The sequence below is a fragment of the Spermophilus citellus genome (assembly GCF_964194105.1).
Source record: "Spermophilus citellus genome assembly, chromosome: 17".
Lineage (NCBI taxonomy): Eukaryota > Metazoa > Chordata > Mammalia > Rodentia > Sciuridae > Spermophilus > Spermophilus citellus.
The window spans coordinates 17624600-17648332 of NC_138199.1; positions in this window are offsets into that span (position 1 = coordinate 17624600).

The following is a 23733-nucleotide window of genomic DNA, read 5'->3' on the forward strand; positions in this document are numbered from 1 at the left end:
ATGCCAGTGTCCCAGGAGCCCTCCCCAAGCAGGATCTTGGGGACAGGGAACAGGGCTGGGACCCGCAGTGGGGACCTCGCACCCGCAGAACCCCCAAGAGCACACTGAGCACTGCAGGGCGAGGGGCGCTCACCAGCATGGCCCAGAGCACACTGGGGACCTGAGGCCGCCTGGGGGCGCTCCCCCACAGCCACCAGGCCTGGCCCTGCACTGCCTAAGGGAGGGGCGCTCACCCCCAGCCTCTAGGGAAGCCTGAGCCCCCTTGGGCCAGGGCTGCTCCCCGCCACGCCACCCACTCAGGGCTGCCTGAGCACTGCCGGGTGAGGGGCGCTCACCCACAGGACCCAGAGCAGCCTGAGCGCTGGGGGGCTGAGGGTGCTCCCCCGCAGGAACCCTGGACAATGAGCTCAGGTGGGAGAGGGGCGCTCGCCCACAGGGCTCAGAGTCCAGGTCACCTTTTGCAGAGGATCCCTGGGCCCCTTGTCCCCAGTTACCTGGGCCAGGGTGGGACAGTGGCGCCCTCTCACTGGTCTCAGCAGTGCCTCCAAGATGGAGGGGAGATGTCCTTTGCCAAATGTCCCACCATCCTGCCCAGGAGGAGGGCGCGGCTCCTGATCCAGAGGTCCCACAGGGTTCTTCCCTGGGGCCAAGATAGCACCTGGTGGCGCTTGCCTGCTGTCCGGGGCCCCAGTGGAGATGTGCTCACAGCCTGGGAAATTGGCCCTGCATCCACTGGTCCCCGGGACCTCCGCAATCCCGGGCACGTGCCAGGCGTGCACGGGAGCACAGCCCCAGGGGCAGAAAGGCCAAGAATTGGTGAGTCAGGCGGGATGGATCCCGGTCCTTGGGTGTGCCCTTGGAGTTGAGATGCCCTCACGGTGAGTATTCTTGGGCTCGTAGGTTTTGTGGACCAGCGTGCCTGAAGGGCCACAGCAAAGGCCAAAGGCCCAGCAGAGTGTGGGTCAAGAGCAAGTGTCCGCGGTGCCCTCCAAGTTTCCCAGGTGGCCTTGACAGGGACGCTTCACCCCTCAGGCCAAAGAGGGTGTCCCAGCCTGGGAGGGAGTGACGCCTGCACCCACACAGTGCGCTCCCCAGGCACCAGGGGGCATTGGAGTTCAGAGGAGCCTGGGCCCTGGCGGGCCAGGGGCGCTCACCACCTGGCCCATGGCAGACAGAGCACTGGGGAGGGAGGGGCACCACCCGCGCAGGCCCCAGAGGAGACTCCCTGGGCACTGCTGGGCGAGGGGCGACACCCACAGGACCCAGAGGGGACTGAGCCCTGGGCGGACGGGCGCTGGCCTCAGGACACAGGGGAGCCTGGGGACCTGCGGGGGAGGGGCGGTCACCCGCAAGCCCCAGAGCTCACTGGTCCTTAGGGCTCCTGGGGGGCTCACCCAGGAGACCCGGGTGCACCGAGGACCCTCGGGCGAGGGGCGCTCACCCGCAGGCCCCCGGAGGACAGGGAAGCCTCCTGGGCCCCCACCCCCACCCCCGCAAGACAGGCGCTTGCCTGCCCGCAGGACCCTGAGGACACTGGGCGCCGATGGGCGAGGGGCGCTCACCCAAAGGCCGCAGTGCAGCAGCAATGCCAGTGTCCCAGGAGCCCTCCCCAAGCAGGATCTTGGGGACAGGGAACAGGGCTGGGACCCGCGGTGGGGACCTCGCACCCGCAGCACCCCCAAGAGCACACTGAGCACTGCAGGGCGAGGGGCGCACACCAGCATGGCCCAGAGCACACTGGGGACCTGAGGCCGCCTGGGGGCGCTCCCCCACAGCCACCAGGCCTGGCCCTGCACTGCCTAAGGGAGGGGCGCTCACCCCCAGCCTCTAGGGAAGCCTGAGCCCCCTTGGCCCAGGGCTGCTCCCCGCCCCGCCACCCACTCAGGGCTGCCTGAGCATTGCCAGGAGAGGGGCGCTCACCCACAGGACCCAGAGCAGCCTGAGTGCTGGGGGGCTGAGGGTGCTCCCCTGCAGGAACCCTGGACAATGAGCTCAGGTGGGAGAGGGGCGCTCGCCCACAGGGCTCAGAGTCCAGGTCACCTTTTGCAGAGGATCCCTGGGCCCCTTGTCCCCAGTTACCTGGGCCAGGGTGGGACAGTGGCGCCCTCTCACTGGTCTCAGCAGTGCCTCCAAGATGGAGGGGAGATGTCCTTTGCCAAATGTCCCACCATCCTGCCCAGGAGGAGGGCGCGGCTCCTGATCCAGAGGTCCCACAGGGTTCTTCCCTGGGGCCAAGATAGCACCTGGTGGCGCTTGCCTGCTGTCCGGGGCCCCAGTGGAGATGTGCTCACAGCCTGGGAAATTGGCCCTGCATCCACTGGTCCCCGGGACCTCCGCAATCCCGGGCGCGTGCCAGGCGTGCAGGGGAGCACAGCCCCAGGGGCAGAAAGGCCAAGAAATGGTGGGTCAGGCGGGATGGATCCCGGTCCTTGGGTGTGCCCTTGGAGTTGAGATGCCCTCACGGTGAGTATTCTTGGGCTCGCAGGTTTTGTGGACCAGCGTGCCTGAAGGGCCACAGCAAAGGCCAAAGGCCCAGCAGAGTGTGGGCCAAGAGCAAGTGTCCGCGGTGCCCTCCATGTTTCCCAGGTGGCCTTGACAGGGACGCTTCACCCCTCAGGCCAAAGAGGGTGTCCCAGCCTGGGAGGGAGTGACCCCAGCACCCACACAGTGCGCTCCCCAGGCACCATGGGGCATTGGAGTTCTGAGGAGCCTGGGCCCTGGCGGGCCAGGGGCGCTCACCACCTGGCCCATGGCAGACAGAGCACTGGGGAGGGAGGGGCACCACCCGTGCAGGCCCCAGAGGAGACTCCCTGGGCACTGCTGGGCGAGGGGCGACACCCACAGGACCCAGAGGGGACTGAGCCCTGGGCGGACGGGCGCTGGCCTCAGGACACAGGGGAGCCTGGGGACCTGCGGGGGAGGGGCGGTCACCCGCAAGCCCCCGAGCTCACTGGTCCTTAGGGCTCCTGGGGGGCTCACCCAGGAGACCCGGGCGCACCGAGGACCCTCGGGCGAGGGGCGCTCACCCGCAGGCCCCCGGAGGACAGGGAAGCCTCCTGGGCCCCCACCCCCACCCCCGCAAGACAGGCGCTTGCCTGCCCGCAGGACCCTGAGGACACTGGGCGCCGATGGGCGAGGGGCGCTCACCCAAAGGCCGCAGTGCAGCAGCAATGCCAGTGTCCCAGGAGCCCTCCCCAAGCAGGATCTTGGGGACAGGGAACAGGGCTGGGACCCGCGGTGGGGACCTCGCACCCGCAGCACCCCCAAGAGCACACTGAGCACTGCAGGGCGAGGGGCGCTCACCAGCATGGCCCAGAGCACACTGGGGACCTGAGGCCGCCTGGGGGCGCTCCCCCACAGCCACCAGGCCTGGCCCTGCACTGCCTAAGGGAGGGGCGCTCACCCCCAGCCACTAGGGAAGCCTGAGCCCCCTCGGGCCAGGGCTGCTCCCCGCCACGCCACCCACTCAGGGCTGCCTGAGCACTGCCGGGTGAGGGGCGCTCACCCACAGGACCCAGAGCAGCCTGAGCGCTGGGGGGCTGAGGGTGCTCCCCCGCAGGAACCCTGGACAATGAGCTCAGGTGGGAGAGGGGCGCTCGCCCACAGGGCTCAGAGTCCAGGTCACCTTTTGCAGAGGATCCCTGGGCCCCTTGTCCCCAGTTACCTGGGCCAGGGTGGGACAGTGGCGCCCTCTCACTGGTCTCAGCAGTGCCTCCAAGATGGAGGGGAGATGTCCTTTGCCAAATGTCCCACCATCCTGCCCTGGAGGAGGGCGCGGCTCCTGATCCAGAGGTCCCACAGGGTTCTTCCCTGGGGCCAAGATAGCGCCTGGTGGCGCTTGCCTGCTGTCCGGGGCCCCAGTGGAGATGTGCTCACAGCCTGGGAAATTGGCCCTGCATCCACTGGTCCCCGGGACCTCCGCAATCCCGGGCGCGTGCCAGGCGTGCAGGGGAGCACAGCCCCAGGGGCAGAAAGGCCAAGAAATGGTGGGTCAGGCGGGATGGATCCCGGTCCTTGGGTGTGCCCTTGGAGTTGAGATGCCCTCACGGTGAGTATTCTTGGGCTCGCAGGTTTTGTGGACCAGCGTGCCTGAAGGGCCACAGCAAAGGCCAAAGGCCCAGCAGAGTGTGGGCCAAGAGCAAGTGTCCGCGGTGCCCTCCATGTTTCCCAGGTGGCCTTGACAGGGACGCTTCACCCCTCAGGCCAAAGAGGGTGTCCCAGCCTGGGAGGGAGTGACCCCAGCACCCACACAGTGCGCTCCCCAGGCACCATGGGGCATTGGAGTTCTGAGGAGCCTGGGCCCTGGCGGGCCAGGGGCGCTCACCACCTGGCCCAGGGCAGACAGAACACTGGGGAGGGAGGGGCACCACCCGTGCAGGCCCCAGAGGAGACCCCCTGAGCACTGCTGGGCGAGGGGCGCTCACCCACAGGACCCAGAGGGGACTGAGCCCTGGGCGGGGGGCGCGGGGGGGGGGGCGCTGGGCCTCAGGACACAGGGGAGCCTGGGGACCTGCGGGGGAGGGGCGGTCACCCGCAAGCCCCAGAGCTCACTGGTCCTTAGGGCTCCTGGGGGGCTCACCCAGGAGACCCGGGCGCACCGAGGACCCTCGGGCGAGGGGCGCTCACCCGCAGGCCCCCGGAGGACAGGGAAGCCTCCTGGGCCCCCACCCCCACCCCCGCAAGACAGGCGCTTGCCTGCCCGCAGGACCCTGAGGACACTGGGCGCCGATGGGCGAGGGGCGCTCACCCAAAGGCCGCAGTGCAGCAGCAATGCCAGTGTCCCAGGAGCCCTCCCCAAGCAGGATCTTGGGGACAGGGAACAGGGCTGGGACCCGCAGTGGGGACCTCGCACCCGCAGCACCCCCAAGAGCACACTGAGCACTGCAGGGCGAGGGGCGCACACCAGCATGGCCCAGAGCACACTGGGGACCTGAGGCCGCCTGGGGGCGCTCCCCCACAGCCACCAGGCCTGGCCCTGCACTGCCTAAGGGAGGGGCGCTCACCCCCAGCCTCTAGGGAAGCCTGAGCCCCCTTGGCCCAGGGCTGCTCCCCGCCCCGCCACCCACTCAGGGCTGCCTGAGCATTGCCAGGAGAGGGGCGCTCACCCACAGGACCCAGAGCAGCCTGAGTGCTGGGGGGCTGAGGGTGCTCCCCTGCAGGAACCCTGGACAATGAGCTCAGGTGGGAGAGGGGCGCTCGCCCACAGGGCTCAGAGTCCAGGTCACCTTTTGCAGAGGATCCCTGGGCCCCTTGTCCCCAGTTACCTGGGCCAGGGTGGGACAGTGGCGCCCTCTCACTGGTCTCAGCAGTGCCTCCAAGATGGAGGGGAGATGTCCTTTGCCAAATGTCCCACCATCCTGCCCAGGAGGAGGGCGCGGCTCCTGATCCAGAGGTCCCACAGGGTTCTTCCCTGGGGCCAAGATAGCACCTGGTGGCGCTTGCCTGCTGTCCGGGGCCCCAGTGGAGATGTGCTCACAGCCTGGGAAATTGGCCCTGCATCCACTGGTCCCCGGGACCTCCGCAATCCCGGGCGCATGCCAGGCGTGCAGGGGAGCACAGCCCCAGGGGCAGAAAGGCCAAGAAATGGTGGGTCAGGCGGGATGGATCCCGGTCCTTGGGTGTGCCCTTGGAGTTGAGATGCCCTCACGGTGAGTATTCTTGGGCTCACAGGTTTTGTGGACCAGCGTGCCTGAAGGGCCACAGCAAAGGCCAAAGGCCCAGCAGAGTGTGGGCCAAGAGCAAGTGTCCGCGGTGCCCTCCATGTTTCCCAGGTGGCCTTGACAGGGACGCTTCACCCCTCAGGCCAAAGAGGGTGTCCCAGCCTGGGAGGGAGTGACCCCAGCACCCACACAGTGCGCTCCCCAGGCACCATGGGGCATTGGAGTTCTGAGGAGCCTGGGCCCTGGCGGGCCAGGGGCGCTCACCACCTGGCCCAGGGCAGACAGAACACTGGGGAGGGAGGGGCACCACCCGCTCAGGCCCCAGAGGAGACCCCCTGAGCACTGCTGGGCGAGGGGCGCTCACCCACAGGACCCAGAGGGAACTGAGCCCTGGGCGGGGGGCGCGGGGGGGGGGGCGCTGGGCCTCAGGACACAGTGGAGCCTGGGGACCTGCGGGGGAGGGGCGGTCACCCGCAAGCCCCAGAGCTCACTGGTCCTTAGGGCTCCTGGGGGGCTCACCCAGGAGACCCGGGCGCACCGATGACCCTCGGGCGAGGGGCGCTCACCCGCAGGCCCCCGGAGGACAGGGAAGCCTCCTGGGCCCCCACCCCCACCCCCGCAAGACAGGCGCTTGCCTGCCCGCAGGACCCTGAGGACACTGGGCGCCGATGGGCGAGGGGCGCTCACCCAAAGGCCGCAGTGCAGCAGCAATGCCAGTGTCCCAGGAGCCCTCCCCAAGCAGGATCTTGGGGACAGGGAACAGGGCTGGGACCCGCGGTGGGGACCTCGCACCCGCAGAACCCCCAAGAGCACACTGAGCACTGCAGGGCGAGGGGCGCTCACCAGCATGGCCCAGAGCACACTGGGGACCTGAGGCCGCCTGGGGGCGCTCCCCCACAGCCACCAGGCCTGGCCCTGCACTGCCTAAGGGAGGGGCGCTCACCCCCAGCCTCTAGGGAAGCCTGAGCCCCCTCGGGCCAGGGCTGCTCCCCACCACGCCACCCACTCAGGGCTGCCTGAGCACTGCCGGGTGAGGGGCGCTCACCCACAGGACCCAGAGCAGCCTGAGCGCTGGGGGGCTGAGGGTGCTCCCCCGCAGGAACCCTGGACAATGAGCTCAGGTGGGAGAGGGGCGCTCGCCCACAGGGCTCAGAGTCCAGGTCACCTTTTGCAGAGGATCCCTGGGCCCCTTGTCCCCAGTTACCTGGGCCAGGGTGGGACAGTGGCGCCCTCTCACTGGTCTCAGCAGTGCCTCCAAGATGGAGGGGAGATGTCCTTTGCCAAATGTCCCACCATCCTGCCCAGGAGGAGGGCGCGGCTCCTGATCCAGAGGTCCCACAGGGTTCTTCCCTGGGGCCAAGATAGCACCTGGTGGCGCTTGCCTGCTGTCCGGGGCCCCAGTGGAGATGTGCTCACAGCCTGGGAAATTGGCCCTGCATCCACTGGTCCCCGGGACCTCCGCAATCCCGGGCGCATGCCAGGCGTGCAGGGGAGCACAGCCCCAGGGGCAGAAAGGCCAAGAAATGGTGGGTCAGGCGGGATGGATCCCGGTCCTTGGGTGTGCCCTTGGAGTTGAGATGCCCTCACGGTGAGTATTCTTGGGCTCGCAGGTTTTGTGGACCAGCGTGCCTGAAGGGCCACAGCAAAGGCCAAAGGCCCAGCAGAGTGTGGGCCAAGAGCAAGTGTCCGCGGTGCCCTCCATGTTTCCCAGGTGGCCTTGACAGGGACGCTTCACCCCTCAGGCCAAAGAGGGTGTCCCAGCCTGGGAGGGAGTGACCCCAGCACCCACACAGTGCGCTCCCCAGGCACCATGGGGCATTGGAGTTCTGAGGAGCCTGGGCCCTGGCGGGCCAGGGGCGCTCACCACCTGGCCCATGGCAGACAGAGCACTGGGGAGGGAGGGGCACCACCCGTGCAGGCCCCAGAGGAGACTCCCTGGGCACTGCTGGGCGAGGGGCGACACCCACAGGACCCAGAGGGGACTGAGCCCTGGGCGGACGGGCGCTGGCCTCAGGACACAGGGGAGCCTGGGGACCTGCGGGGGAGGGGCGGTCACCCGCAAGCCCCCGAGCTCACTGGTCCTTAGGGCTCCTGGGGGGCTCACCCAGGAGACCCGGGCGCACCGAGGACCCTCGGGCGAGGGGCGCTCACCCGCAGGCCCCCGGAGGACAGGGAAGCCTCCTGGGCCCCCACCCCCACCCCCGCAAGACAGGCGCTTGCCTGCCCGCAGGACCCTGAGGACACTGGGCGCCGATGGGCGAGGGGCGCTCACCCAAAGGCCGCAGTGCAGCAGCAATGCCAGTGTCCCAGGAGCCCTCCCCAAGCAGGATCTTGGGGACAGGGAACAGGGCTGGGACCCGCGGTGGGGACCTCGCACCCGCAGCACCCCCAAGAGCACACTGAGCACTGCAGGGCGAGGGGCGCTCACCAGCATGGCCCAGAGCACACTGGGGACCTGAGGCCGCCTGGGGGCGCTCCCCCACAGCCACCAGGCCTGGCCCTGCACTGCCTAAGGGAGGGGCGCTCACCCCCAGCCACTAGGGAAGCCTGAGCCCCCTCGGGCCAGGGCTGCTCCCCGCCACGCCACCCACTCAGGGCTGCCTGAGCACTGCCGGGTGAGGGGCGCTCACCCACAGGACCCAGAGCAGCCTGAGCGCTGGGGGGCTGAGGGTGCTCCCCCGCAGGAACCCTGGACAATGAGCTCAGGTGGGAGAGGGGCGCTCGCCCACAGGGCTCAGAGTCCAGGTCACCTTTTGCAGAGGATCCCTGGGCCCCTTGTCCCCAGTTACCTGGGCCAGGGTGGGACAGTGGCGCCCTCTCACTGGTCTCAGCAGTGCCTCCAAGATGGAGGGGAGATGTCCTTTGCCAAATGTCCCACCATCCTGCCCTGGAGGAGGGCGCGGCTCCTGATCCAGAGGTCCCACAGGGTTCTTCCCTGGGGCCAAGATAGCGCCTGGTGGCGCTTGCCTGCTGTCCGGGGCCCCAGTGGAGATGTGCTCACAGCCTGGGAAATTGGCCCTGCATCCACTGGTCCCCGGGACCTCCGCAATCCCGGGCGCGTGCCAGGCGTGCAGGGGAGCACAGCCCCAGGGGCAGAAAGGCCAAGAAATGGTGGGTCAGGCGGGATGGATCCCGGTCCTTGGGTGAGCCCTTGGAGTTGAGATGCCCTCACGGTGAGTATTCTTGGGCTCGCAGGTTTTGTGGACCAGCGTGCCTGAAGGGCCACAGCAAAGGCCAAAGGCCCAGCAGAGTGTGGGCCAAGAGCAAGTGTCCGCGGTGCCCTCCATGTTTCCCAGGTGGCCTTGACAGGGACGCTTCACCCCTCAGGCCAAAGAGGGTGTCCCAGCCTGGGAGGGAGTGACCCCAGCACCCACACAGTGCGCTCCCCAGGCACCATGGGGCATTGGAGTTCTGAGGAGCCTGGGCCCTGGCGGGCCAGGGGCGCTCACCACCTGGCCCAGGGCAGACAGAACACTGGGGAGGGAGGGGCACCACCCGTGCAGGCCCCAGAGGAGACCCCCTGAGCACTGCTGGGCGAGGGGCGCTCACCCACAGGACCCAGAGGGGACTGAGCCCTGGGCGGGGGGCGCGGGGGGGGGGGCGCTGGGCCTCAGGACACAGGGGAGCCTGGGGACCTGCGGGGGAGGGGCGGTCACCCGCAAGCCCCAGAGCTCACTGGTCCTTAGGGCTCCTGGGGGGCTCACCCAGGAGACCCGGGCGCACCGAGGACCCTCGGGCGAGGGGCGCTCACCCGCAGGCCCCCGGAGGACAGGGAAGCCTCCTGGGCCCCCACCCCCACCCCCGCAAGACAGGCGCTTGCCTGCCCGCAGGACCCTGAGGACACTGGGCGCCGATGGGCGAGGGGCGCTCACCCAAAGGCCGCAGTGCAGCAGCAATGCCAGTGTCCCAGGAGCCCTCCCCAAGCAGGATCTTGGGGACAGGGAACAGGGCTGGGACCCGCAGTGGGGACCTCGCACCCGCAGCACCCCCAAGAGCACACTGAGCACTGCAGGGCGAGGGGCGCACACCAGCATGGCCCAGAGCACACTGGGGACCTGAGGCCGCCTGGGGGCGCTCCCCCACAGCCACCAGGCCTGGCCCTGCACTGCCTAAGGGAGGGGCGCTCACCCCCAGCCTCTAGGGAAGCCTGAGCCCCCTTGGCCCAGGGCTGCTCCCCGCCCCGCCACCCACTCAGGGCTGCCTGAGCATTGCCAGGAGAGGGGCGCTCACCCACAGGACCCAGAGCAGCCTGAGTGCTGGGGGGCTGAGGGTGCTCCCCTGCAGGAACCCTGGACAATGAGCTCAGGTGGGAGAGGGGCGCTCGCCCACAGGGCTCAGAGTCCAGGTCACCTTTTGCAGAGGATCCCTGGGCCCCTTGTCCCCAGTTACCTGGGCCAGGGTGGGACAGTGGCGCCCTCTCACTGGTCTCAGCAGTGCCTCCAAGATGGAGGGGAGATGTCCTTTGCCAAATGTCCCACCATCCTGCCCAGGAGGAGGGCGCGGCTCCTGATCCAGAGGTCCCACAGGGTTCTTCCCTGGGGCCAAGATAGCACCTGGTGGCGCTTGCCTGCTGTCCGGGGCCCCAGTGGAGATGTGCTCACAGCCTGGGAAATTGGCCCTGCATCCACTGGTCCCCGGGACCTCCGCAATCCCGGGCGCATGCCAGGCGTGCAGGGGAGCACAGCCCCAGGGGCAGAAAGGCCAAGAAATGGTGGGTCAGGCGGGATGGATCCCGGTCCTTGGGTGTGCCCTTGGAGTTGAGATGCCCTCACGGTGAGTATTCTTGGGCTCGCAGGTTTTGTGGACCAGCGTGCCTGAAGGGCCACAGCAAAGGCCAAAGGCCCAGCAGAGTGTGGGCCAAGAGCAAGTGTCCGCGGTGCCCTCCATGTTTCCCAGGTGGCCTTGACAGGGACGCTTCACCCCTCAGGCCAAAGAGGGTGTCCCAGCCTGGGAGGGAGTGACCCCAGCACCCACACAGTGCGCTCCCCAGGCACCATGGGGCATTGGAGTTCTGAGGAGCCTGGGCCCTGGCGGGCCAGGGGCGCTCACCACCTGGCCCAGGGCAGACAGAACACTGGGGAGGGAGGGGCACCACCCGCGCAGGCCCCAGAGGAGACCCCCTGAGCACTGCTGGGCGAGGGGCGCTCACCCACAGGACCCAGAGGGGACTGAGCCCTGGGCGGGGGGCGCGGGGGGGGGGCGCTGGGCCTCAGGACACAGGGGAGCCTGGGGACCTGCGGGGGAGGGGCGGTCACCCGCAAGCCCCAGAGCTCACTGGTCCTTAGGGCTCCTGGGGGGCTCACCCAGGAGACCCGGGCGCACCGAGGACCCTCGGGCGAGGGGCGCTCACCCGCAGGCCCCCGGAGGACAGGGAAGCCTCCTGGGCCCCCACCCCCACCCCCGCAAGACAGGCGCTTGCCTGCCCGCAGGACCCTGAGGACACTGGGCGCCGATGGGCGAGGGGCGCTCACCCAAAGGCCGCAGTGCAGCAGCAATGCCAGTGTCCCAGGAGCCCTCCCCAAGCAGGATCTTGGGGACAGGGAACAGGGCTGGGACCCGCAGTGGGGACCTCGCACCCGCAGCACCCCCAAGAGCACACTGAGCACTGCAGGGCGAGGGGCGCACACCAGCATGGCCCAGAGCACACTGGGGACCTGAGGCCGCCTGGGGGCGCTCCCCCACAGCCACCAGGCCTGGCCCTGCACTGCCTAAGGGAGGGGCGCTCACCCCCAGCCTCTAGGGAAGCCTGAGCCCCCTTGGGCCAGGGCTGCTCCCCGCCACGCCACCCACTCAGGGCTGCCTGAGCACTGCCGGGTGAGGGGCGCTCACCCACAGGACCCAGAGCAGCCTGAGCGCTGGGGGGCTGAGGGTGCTCCCCCGCAGGAACCCTGGACAATGAGCTCAGGTGGGAGAGGGGCGCTCGCCCACAGGGCTCAGAGTCCAGGTCACCTTTTGCAGAGGATCCCTGGGCCCCTTGTCCCCAGTTACCTGGGCCAGGGTGGGACAGTGGCGCCCTCTCACTGGTCTCAGCAGTGCCTCCAAGATGGAGGGGAGATGTCCTTTGCCAAATGTCCCACCATCCTGCCCAGGAGGAGGGCGCGGCTCCTGATCCAGAGGTCCCACAGGGTTCTTCCCTGGGGCCAAGATAGCGCCTGGTGGCGCTTGCCTGCTGTCCTGGGCCCCAGTGGAGATGTGCTCACAGCCTGGGAAATTGGCCCTGCATCCACTGGTCCCCGGGACCTCCGCAATCCCGGGCGCGTGCCAGGCGTGCACGGGAGCACAGCCCCAGGGGCAGAAAGGCCAAGAAATGGTGGGTCAGGCGGGATGGATCCCGGTCCTTGGGTGTGCCCTTGGAGTTGAGATGCCCTCACGGTGAGTATTCTTGGGCTCGCAGGTTTTGTGGACCAGCGTGCCTGAAGGGCCACAGCAAAGGCCAAAGGCCCAGCAGAGTGTGGGCCAAGAGCAAGTGTCCGCGGTGCCCTCCATGTTTCCCAGGTGGCCTTGACAGGGACGCTTCACCCCTCAGGCCAAAGAGGGTGTCCCAGCCTGGGAGGGAGTGACCCCAGCACCCACACAGTGCGCTCCCCAGGCACCATGGGGCATTGGAGTTCTGAGGAGCCTGGGCCCTGGCGGGCCAGGGGCGCTCACCACCTGGCCCAGGGCAGACAGAACACTGGGGAGGGAGGGGCACCACCCGCGCAGGCCCCAGAGGAGACCCCCTGAGCACTGCTGGGCGAGGGGCGCTCACCCACAGGACCCAGAGGGGACTGAGCCCTGGGCGGGGGGCGCGGGGGGGGGGCGCTGGGCCTCAGGACACAGGGGAGCCTGGGGACCTGCGGGGGAGGGGCGGTCACCCGCAAGCCCCAGAGCTCACTGGTCCTTAGGGCTCCTGGGGGGCTCACCCAGGAGACCCGGGCGCACCGAGGACCCTCGGGCGAGGGGCGCTCACCCGCAGGCCCCCGGAGGACAGGGAAGCCTCCTGGGCCCCCACCCCCACCCCCGCAAGACAGGCGCTTGCCTGCCCGCAGGACCCTGAGGACACTGGGCGCCGATGGGCGAGGGGCGCTCACCCAAAGGCCGCAGTGCAGCAGCAATGCCAGTGTCCCAGGAGCCCTCCCCAAGCAGGATCTTGGGGACAGGGAACAGGGCTGGGACCCGCGGTGGGGACCTCGCACCCGCAGCACCCCCAAGAGCACACTGAGCACTGCAGGGCGAGGGGCGCACACCAGCATGGCCCAGAGCACACTGGGGACCTGAGGCCGCCTGGGGGCGCTCCCCCACAGCCACCAGGCCTGGCCCTGCACTGCCTAAGGGAGGGGCGCTCACCCCCAGCCTCTAGGGAAGCCTGAGCCCCCTTGGCCCAGGGCTGCTCCCCGCCCCGCCACCCACTCAGGGCTGCCTGAGCATTGCCAGGAGAGGGGCGCTCACCCACAGGACCCAGAGCAGCCTGAGTGCTGGGGGGCTGAGGGTGCTCCCCCGCAGGAACCCTGGACAATGAGCTCAGGTGGGAGAGGGGCGCTCGCCCACAGGGCTCAGAGTCCAGGTCACCTTTTGCAGAGGATCCCTCGGCCCTGTGTCCCCAGTTACCTGGGTCAGGGTGGGACAGTGGCGCCCTCTCACTGGTCTCAGCAGTGCCTCCAAGATGGAGGGGAGATGTCCTTTGCCAAATGTCCCACCATCCTGCCCAGGAGGAGGGCGCGGCTCCTGATCCAGAGGTCCCACAGGGTTCTTCCCTGGGGCCAAGATAGCACCTGGTGGCGCTTGCCTGCTGTCCGGGGCCCCAGTGGAGATGTGCTCACAGCCTGGGAAATTGGCCCTGCATCCACTGGTCCCAGGGACCTCCGCAATCCCGGGCACGTGCCAGGCGTGCACGGGAGCACAGCCCCAGGGGCAGAAAGGCCAAGAATTGGTGAGTCAGGCGGGATGGATCCCGGTCCTTGGGTGTGCCCTTGGAGTTGAGATGCCCTCACGGTGAGTATTCTTGGGCTCGTAGGTTTTGTGGACCAGCGTGCCTGAAGGGCCACATCAAAGGCCAAAGGCCCAGCAGAGTGTGGGTCAAGAGCAAGTGTCCGCGGTGCCCTCCAAGTTTCCCAGGTGGCCTTGACAGGGACGCTTCACCCCTCAGGCCAAAGAGGGTGTCCCAGCCTGGGAGGGAGTGACGCCTGCACCCACACAGTGCGCTCCCCAGGCACCAGGGGGCATTGGAGTTCAGAGGAGCCTGGGCCCTGGCGGGCCAGGGGCGCTCACCACCTGGCCCATGGCAGACAGAGCACTGGGGAGGGAGGGGCACCACCCGCGCAGGCCCCAGAGGAGACTCCCTGGGCACTGCTGGGCGAGGGGCGACACCCACAGGACCCAGAGGGGACTGAGCCCTGGGCGGACGGGCGCTGGCCTCAGGACACAGGGGAGCCTGGGGACCTGCGGGGGAGGGGCGGTCACCCGCAAGCCCCAGAGCTCACTGGTCCTTAGGGCTCCTGGGGGGCTCACCCAGGAGACCCGGGCGCACCGAGGACCCTCGGGCGAGGGGCGCTCACCCGCAGGCCCCCGGAGGACAGGGAAGCCTCCTGGGCCCCCACCCCCACCCCCGCAAGACAGGCGCTTGCCTGCCCGCAGGACCCTGAGGACACTGGGCGCCGATGGGCGAGGGGCGCTCACCCAAAGGCCGCAGTGCAGCAGCAATGCCAGTGTCCCAGGAGCCCTCCCCAAGCAGGATCTTGGGGACAGGGAACAGGGCTGGGACCCGCAGTGGGGACCTCGCACCCGCAGAACCCCCAAGAGCACACTGAGCACTGCAGGGCGAGGGGCGCTCACCAGCATGGCCCAGAGCACACTGGGGACCTGAGGCCGCCTGGGGGCGCTCCCCCACAGCCACCAGGCCTGGCCCTGCACTGCCTAAGGGAGGGGCGCTCACCCCCAGCCTCTAGGGAAGCCTGAGCCCCCTTGGGCCAGGGCTGCTCCCCGCCACGCCACCCACTCAGGGCTGCCTGAGCACTGCCGGGTGAGGGGCGCTCACCCACAGGACCCAGAGCAGCCTGAGCGCTGGGGGGCTGAGGGTGCTCCCCCGCAGGAACCCTGGACAATGAGCTCAGGTGGGAGAGGGGCGCTCGCCCACAGGGCTCAGAGTCCAGGTCACCTTTTGCAGAGGATCCCTGGGCCCCTTGTCCCCAGTTACCTGGGCCAGGGTGGGACAGTGGCGCCCTCTCACTGGTCTCAGCAGTGCCTCCAAGATGGAGGGGAGATGTCCTTTGCCAAATGTCCCACCATCCTGCCCAGGAGGAGGGCGCGGCTCCTGATCCAGAGGTCCCACAGGGTTCTTCCCTGGGGCCAAGATAGCACCTGGTGGCGCTTGCCTGCTGTCCGGGGCCCCAGTGGAGATGTGCTCACAGCCTGGGAAATTGGCCCTGCATCCACTGGTCCCCGGGACCTCCGCAATCCCGGGCACGTGCCAGGCGTGCACGGGAGCACAGCCCCAGGGGCAGAAAGGCCAAGAATTGGTGAGTCAGGCGGGATGGATCCCGGTCCTTGGGTGTGCCCTTGGAGTTGAGATGCCCTCACGGTGAGTATTCTTGGGCTCGTAGGTTTTGTGGACCAGCGTGCCTGAAGGGCCACAGCAAAGGCCAAAGGCCCAGCAGAGTGTGGGCCAAGAGCAAGTGTCCGCGGTGCCCTCCAAGTTTCCCAGGTGGCCTTGACAGGGACGCTTCACCCCTCAGGCCAAAGAGGGTGTCCCAGCCTGGGAGGGAGTGACGCCTGCACCCACACAGTGCGCTCCCCAGGCACCAGGGGGCATTGGAGTTCAGAGGAGCCTGGGCCCTGGCGGGCCAGGGGCGCTCACCACCTGGCCCATGGCAGACAGAGCACTGGGGAGGGAGGGGCACCACCCGCGCAGGCCCCAGAGGAGACTCCCTGGGCACTGCTGGGCGAGGGGCGACACCCACAGGACCCAGAGGGGACTGAGCCCTGGGCGGAGGGGCGCTGGCCTCAGGACACAGGGGAGCCTGGGGACCTGCGGGGGAGGGGCGGTCACCCGCAAGCCCCAGAGCTCACTGGTCCTTAGGGCTCCTGGGGGGCTCACCCAGGAGACCCGGGTGCACCGAGGACCCTCGGGCGAGGGGCGCTCACCCGCAGGCCCCCGGAGGACAGGGAAGCCTCCTGGGCCCCCACCCCCACCCCCGCAAGACAGGCGCTTGCCTGCCCGCAGGACCCTGAGGACACTGGGCGCCGATGGGCGAGGGGCGCTCACCCAAAGGCCGCAGTGCAGCAGCAATGCCAGTGTCCCAGGAGCCCTCCCCAAGCAGGATCTTGGGGACAGGGAACAGGGCTGGGACCCGCGGTGGGGACCTCGCACCCGCAGCACCCCCAAGAGCACACTGAGCACTGCAGGGCGAGGGGCGCACACCAGCATGGCCCAGAGCACACTGGGGACCTGAGGCCGCCTGGGGGCGCTCCCCCACAGCCACCAGGCCTGGCCCTGCACTGCCTAAGGGAGGGGCGCTCACCCCCAGCCTCTAGGGAAGCCTGAGCCCCCTTGGCCCAGGGCTGCTCCCCGCCCCGCCACCCACTCAGGGCTGCCTGAGCATTGCCAGGAGAGGGGCGCTCACCCACAGGACCCAGAGCAGCCTGAGTGCTGGGGGGCTGAGGGTGCTCCCCTGCAGGAACCCTGGACAATGAGCTCAGGTGGGAGAGGGGCGCTCGCCCACAGGGCTCAGAGTCCAGGTCACCTTTTGCAGAGGATCCCTGGGCCCCTTGTCCCCAGTTACCTGGGCCAGGGTGGGACAGTGGCGCCCTCTCACTGGTCTCAGCAGTGCCTCCAAGATGGAGGGGAGATGTCCTTTGCCAAATGTCCCACCATCCTGCCCAGGAGGAGGGCGCGGCTCCTGATCCAGAGGTCCCACAGGGTTCTTCCCTGGGGCCAAGATAGCACCTGGTGGCGCTTGCCTGCTGTCCGGGGCCCCAGTGGAGATGTGCTCACAGCCTGGGAAATTGGCCCTGCATCCACTGGTCCCCGGGACCTCCGCAATCCCGGGCGCGTGCCAGGCGTGCAGGGGAGCACAGCCCCAGGGGCAGAAAGGCCAAGAAATGGTGGGTCAGGCGGGATGGATCCCGGTCCTTGGGTGTGCCCTTGGAGTTGAGATGCCCTCACGGTGAGTATTCTTGGGCTCGCAGGTTTTGTGGACCAGCGTGCCTGAAGGGCCACAGCAAAGGCCAAAGGCCCAGCAGAGTGTGGGCCAAGAGCAAGTGTCCGCGGTGCCCTCCATGTTTCCCAGGTGGCCTTGACAGGGACGCTTCACCCCTCAGGCCAAAGAGGGTGTCCCAGCCTGGGAGGGAGTGACCCCAGCACCCACACAGTGCGCTCCCCAGGCACCATGGGGCATTGGAGTTCTGAGGAGCCTGGGCCCTGGCGGGCCAGGGGCGCTCACCACCTGGCCCATGGCAGACAGAGCACTGGGGAGGGAGGGGCACCACCCGTGCAGGCCCCAGAGGAGACTCCCTGGGCACTGCTGGGCGAGGGGCGACACCCACAGGACCCAGAGGGGACTGAGCCCTGGGCGGACGGGCGCTGGCCTCAGGACACAGGGGAGCCTGGGGACCTGCGGGGGAGGGGCGGTCACCCGCAAGCCCCCGAGCTCACTGGTCCTTAGGGCTCCTGGGGGGCTCACCCAGGAGACCCGGGCGCACCGAGGACCCTCGGGCGAGGGGCGCTCACCCGCAGGCCCCCGGAGGACAGGGAAGCCTCCTGGGCCCCCACCCCCACCCCCGCAAGACAGGCGCTTGCCTGCCCGCAGGACCCTGAGGACACTGTGCGCCGATGGGCGAGGGGCGCTCACCCAAAGGCCGCAGTGCAGCAGCAATGCCAGTGTCCCAGGAGCCCTCCCCAAGCAGGATCTTGGGGACAGGGAACAGGGCTGGGACCCGCGGTGGGGACCTCGCACCCGCAGCACCCCCAAGAGCACACTGAGCACTGCAGGGCGAGGGGCGCTCACCAGCATGGCCCAGAGCACACTGGGGACCTGAGGCCGCCTGGGGGCGCTCCCCCACAGCCACCAGGCCTGGCCCTGCACTGCCTAAGGGAGGGGCGCTCACCCCCAGCCACTAGGGAAGCCTGAGCCCCCTCGGGCCAGGGCTGCTCCCCGCCACGCCACCCACTCAGGGCTGCCTGAGCACTGCCGGGTGAGGGGCGCTCACCCACAGGACCCAGAGCAGCCTGAGCGCTGGGGGGCTGAGGGTGCTCCCCCGCAGGAACCCTGGACAATGAGCTCAGGTGGGAGAGGGGCGCTCGCCCACAGGGCTCAGAGTCCAGGTCACCTTTTGCAGAGGATCCCTGGGCCCCTTGTCCCCAGTTACCTGGGCCAGGGTGGGACAGTGGCGCCCTCTCACTGGTCTCAGCAGTGCCTCCAAGATGGAGGGGAGATGTCCTTTGCCAAATGTCCCACCATCCTGCCCAGGAGGAGGGCGCGGCTCCTGATCCAGAGGTCCCACAGGGTTCTTCCCTGGGGCCAAGATAGCGCCTGGTGGCGCTTGCCTGCTGTCCGGGGCCCCAGTGGAGATGTGCTCACAGCCTGGGAAATTGGCCCTGCATCCACTGGTCCCCGGGACCTCCGCAATCCCGGGCGCGTGCCAGGCGTGCAGGGGAGCACAGCCCCAGGGGCAGAAAGGCCAAGAAATGGTGGGTCAGGCGGGATGGATCCCGGTCCTTGGGTGTGCCCTTGGAGTTGAGATGCCCTCACAGTGAGTATTCTTGGGCTCGCAGGTTTTGTGGACCAGCGTGCCTGAAGGGCCACAGCAAAGGCCAAAGGCCTAGCAGAGTGTGGGCCAAGAGCAAGTGTCCGCGGTGCCCTCCATGTTTCCCAGGTGGCCTTGACAGGGACGCTTCACCCCTCAGGCCAAAGAGGGTGTCCCAGCCTGGGAGGGAGTGACCCCAGCACCCATACAGTGCGCTCCCCAGGCACCATGGGGCATGGAGTTCTGAGGAGCCTGGGCCCTGGCGGGCCAGGGGCGCTCACCACCTGGCCCAGGGCAGACAGAACACTGGGGAGGGAGGGGCACCACCCGCGCAGGCCCCAGAGGAGACCCCCTGAGCACTGCTGGGCGAGGGGCGCTCACCCACAGGACCCAGAGGGGACTGAGCCCTGGGCGGGGGGCGCGGGGGGGGGGGCGCTGGGCCTCAGGACACAGGGGAGCCTGGGGACCTGCGGGGGAGGGGCGGTCACCCGCAAGCCCCAGAGCTCACTGGTCCTTAGGGCTCCTGGGGGGCTCACCCAGGAGACCCGGGCGCACCGAGGACCCTCGGGCGAGGGGCGCTCACCAGCAGGCCCCCGGAGGACAGGGAAGCCTCCTGGGCCCCCACCCCCACCCCCGCAAGACAGGCGCTTGCCTGCCCGCAGGACCCTGAGGACACTGGGCGCCGATGGGCGAGGGGCGCTCACCCAAAGGCCGCAGTGCAGCAGCAATGCCAGTGTCCCAGGAGCCCTCCCCAAGCAGGATCTTGGGGACAGGGAACAGGGCTGGGACCCGCAGTGGGGACCTCGCACCCGCAGCACCCCCAAGAGCACACTGAGCACTGCAGGGCGAGGGGCGCACACCAGCATGGCCCAGAGCACACTGGGGACCTGAGGCCGCCTGGGGGCGCTCCCCCACAGCCACCAGGCCTGGCCCTGCACTGCCTAAGGGAGGGGCGCTCACCCCCAGCCTCTAGGGAAGCCTGAGCCCCCTTGGCCCAGGGCTGCTCCCCGCCCCGCCACCCACTCAGGGCTGCCTGAGCATTGCCAGGAGAGGGGCGCTCACCCACAGGACCCAGAGCAGCCTGAGTGCTGGGGGGCTGAGGGTGCTCCCCTGCAGGAACCCTGGACAATGAGCTCAGGTGGGAGAGGGGCGCTCGCCCACAGGGCTCAGAGTCCAGGTCACCTTTTGCAGAGGATCCCTGGGCCCCTTGTCCCCAGTTACCTGGGCCAGGGTGGGACAGTGGCGCCCTCTCACTGGTCTCAGCAGTGCCTCCAAGATGGAGGGGAGATGTCCTTTGCCAAATGTCCCACCATCCTGCCCAGGAGGAGGGCGCGGCTCCTGATCCAGAGGTCCCACAGGGTTCTTCCCTGGGGCCAAGATAGCACCTGGTGGCGCTTGCCTGCTGTCCGGGGCCCCAGTGGAGATGTGCTCACAGCCTGGGAAATTGGCCCTGCATCCACTGGTCCCCGGGACCTCCGCAATCCCGGGCGCATGCCAGGCGTGCAGGGGAGCACAGCCCCAGGGGCAGAAAGGCCAAGAAATGGTGGGTCAGGCGGGATGGATCCCGGTCCTTGGGTGTGCCCTTGGAGTTGAGATGCCCTCACGGTGAGTATTCTTGGGCTCGCAGGTTTTGTGGACCAGCGTGCCTGAAGGGCCACAGCAAAGGCCAAAGGCCCAGCAGAGTGTGGGCCAAGAGCAAGTGTCCGCGGTGCCCTCCATGTTTCCCAGGTGGCCTTGACAGGGACGCTTCACCCCTCAGGCCAAAGAGGGTGTCCCAGCCTGGGAGGGAGTGACCCCAGCACCCACACAGTGCGCTCCCCAGGCACCATGGGGCATTGGAGTTCTGAGGAGCCTGGGCCCTGGCGGGCCAGGGGCGCTCACCACCTGGCCCAGGGCAGACAGAACACTGGGGAGGGAGGGGCACCACCCGCTCAGGCCCCAGAGGAGACCCCCTGAGCACTGCTGGGCGAGGGGCGCTCACCCACAGGACCCAGAGGGAACTGAGCCCTGGGCGGGGGGCGCGGGGGGGGGGGGCGCTGGGCCTCAGGACACAGTGGAGCCTGGGGACCTGCGGGGGAGGGGCGGTCACCCGCAAGCCCCAGAGCTCACTGGTCCTTAGGGCTCCTGGGGGGCTCACCCAGGAGACCCGGGCGCACCGATGACCCTCGGGCGAGGGGCGCTCACCCGCAGGCCCCCGGAGGACAGGGAAGCCTCCTGGGCCCCCACCCCCACCCCCGCAAGACAGGCGCTTGCCTGCCCGTAGGACCCTGAGGACACTGGGCGCCGATGGGCGAGGGGCGCTCACCCAAAGGCCGCAGTGCAGCAGCAATGCCAGTGTCCCAGGAGCCCTCCCCAAGCAGGATCTTGGGGACAGGGAACAGGGCTGGGACCCGCGGTGGGGACCTCGCACCCGCAGAACCCCCAAGAGCACACTGAGCACTGCAGGGCGAGGGGCGCTCACCAGCATGGCCCAGAGCACACTGGGGACCTGAGGCCGCCTGGGGGCGCTCCCCCACAGCCACCAGGCCTGGCCCTGCACTGCCTAAGGGAGGGGCGCTCACCCCCAGCCTCTAGGGAAGCCTGAGCCCCCTTGGGCCAGGGCTGCTCCCCGCCACGCCACCCACTCAGGGCTGCCTGAGCACTGCCGGGTGAGGGGCGCTCACCCACAGGACCCAGAGCAGCCTGAGTGCTGGGGGGCTGAGGGTGCTCCCCCGCAGGAACCCTGGACAATGAGCTCAGGTGGGAGAGGGGCGCTCGCCCACAGGGCTCAGAGTCCAGGTCACCTTTTGCAGAGGATCCCTCGGCCCTGTGTCCCCAGTTACCTGGGTCAGGGTGGAACAGTGGAGCCCTCTCAGTGGTCTCAGCAGTGCCTCCAAGATGGAGGGGAGATGTCCTTTGCCAAATGTCCCACCATCCTGCCCAGGAGGAGGGCGCGGCTCCTGATCCAGAGGTCCCACAGGGTTCTTCCCTGGGGCCAAGATAGCACCTGGTGGCGCTTGCCTGCTGTCCGGGGCCCCAGTGGAGATGTGCTCACAGCCTGGGAAATTGGCCCTGCATCCACTGGTCCCAGGGACCTCCGCAATCCCGGGCACGTGCCAGGCGTGCACGGGAGCACAGCCCCAGGGGCAGAAAGGCCAAGAATTGGTGAGTCAGGCGGGATGGATCCCGGTCCTTGGGTGTGCCCTTGGAGTTGAGATGCCCTCACGGTGAGTATTCTTGGGCTCGTAGGTTTTGTGGACCAGCGTGCCTGAAGGGCCACAGCAAAGGCCAAAGGCCCAGCAGAGTGTGGGTCAAGAGCAAGTGTCCGCGGTGCCCTCCAAGTTTCCCAGGTGGCCTTGACAGGGACGCTTCACCCCTCAGGCCAAAGAGGGTGTCCCAGCCTGGGAGGGAGTGACGCCTGCACCCACACAGTGCGCTCCCCAGGCACCAGGGGGCATTGGAGTTCAGAGGAGCCTGGGCCCTGGCGGGCCAGGGGCGCTCACCACCTGGCCCATGGCAGACAGAGCACTGGGGAGGGAGGGGCACCACCCGCGCAGGCCCCAGAGGAGACTCCCTGGGCACTGCTGGGCGAGGGGCGACACCCACAGGACCCAGAGGGGACTGAGCCCTGGGCGGACGGGCGCTGGCCTCAGGACACAGGGGAGCCTGGGGACCTGCGGGGGAGGGGCGGTCACCCGCAAGCCCCCGAGCTCACTGGTCCTTAGGGCTCCTGGGGGGCTCACCCAGGAGACCCGGGCGCACCGAGGACCCTCGGGCGAGGGGCGCTCACCCGCAGGCCCCCGGAGGACAGGGAAGCCTCCTGGGCCCCCACCCCCACCCCCGCAAGACAGGCGCTTGCCTGCCCGCAGGACCCTGAGGACACTGTGCGCCGATGGGCGAGGGGCGCTCACCCAAAGGCCGCAGTGCAGCAGCAATGCCAGTGTCCCAGGAGCCCTCCCCAAGCAGGATCTTGGGGACAGGGAACAGGGCTGGGACCCGCGGTGGGGACCTCGCACCCGCAGCACCCCCAAGAGCACACTGAGCACTGCAGGGCGAGGGGCGCTCACCAGCATGGCCCAGAGCACACTGGGGACCTGAGGCCGCCTGGGGGCGCTCCCCCACAGCCACCAGGCCTGGCCCTGCACTGCCTAAGGGAGGGGCGCTCACCCCCAGCCACTAGGGAAGCCTGAGCCCCCTCGGGCCAGGGCTGCTCCCCGCCACGCCACCCACTCAGGGCTGCCTGAGCACTGCCGGGTGAGGGGCGCTCACCCACAGGACCCAGAGCAGCCTGAGCGCTGGGGGGCTGAGGGTGCTCCCCCGCAGGAACCCTGGACAATGAGCTCAGGTGGGAGAGGGGCGCTCGCCCACAGGGCTCAGAGTCCAGGTCACCTTTTGCAGAGGATCCCTGGGCCCCTTGTCCCCAGTTACCTGGGCCAGGGTGGGACAGTGGCGCCCTCTCACTGGTCTCAGCAGTGCCTCCAAGATGGAGGGGAGATGTCCTTTGCCAAATGTCCCACCATCCTGCCCAGGAGGAGGGCGCGGCTCCTGATCCAGAGGTCCCACAGGGTTCTTCCCTGGGGCCAAGATAGCGCCTGGTGGCGCTTGCCTGCTGTCCGGGGCCCCAGTGGAGATGTGCTCACAGCCTGGGAAATTGGCCCTGCATCCACTGGTCCCCGGGACCTCCGCAATCCCGGGCGCGTGCCAGGCGTGCAGGGGAGCACAGCCCCAGGGGCAGAAAGGCCAAGAAATGGTGGGTCAGGCGGGATGGATCCCGGTCCTTGGGTGTGCCCTTGGAGTTGAGATGCCCTCACAGTGAGTATTCTTGGGCTCGCAGGTTTTGTGGACCAGCGTGCCTGAAGGGCCACAGCAAAGGCCAAAGGCCTAGCAGAGTGTGGGCCAAGAGCAAGTGTCCGCGGTGCCCTCCATGTTTCCCAGGTGGCCTTGACAGGGACGCTTCACCCCTCAGGCCAAAGAGGGTGTCCCAGCCTGGGAGGGAGTGACCCCAGCACCCATACAGTGCGCTCCCCAGGCACCATGGGGCATGGAGTTCTGAGGAGCCTGGGCCCTGGCGGGCCAGGGGCGCTCACCACCTGGCCCAGGGCAGACAGAACACTGGGGAGGGAGGGGCACCACCCGCGCAGGCCCCAGAGGAGACCCCCTGAGCACTGCTGGGCGAGGGGCGCTCACCCACAGGACCCAGAGGGGACTGAGCCCTGGGCGGGGGGCGCGGGGGGGGGGGCGCTGGGCCTCAGGACACAGGGGAGCCTGGGGACCTGCGGGGGAGGGGCGGTCACCCGCAAGCCCCAGAGCTCACTGGTCCTTAGGGCTCCTGGGGGGCTCACCCAGGAGACCCGGGCGCACCGAGGACCCTCGG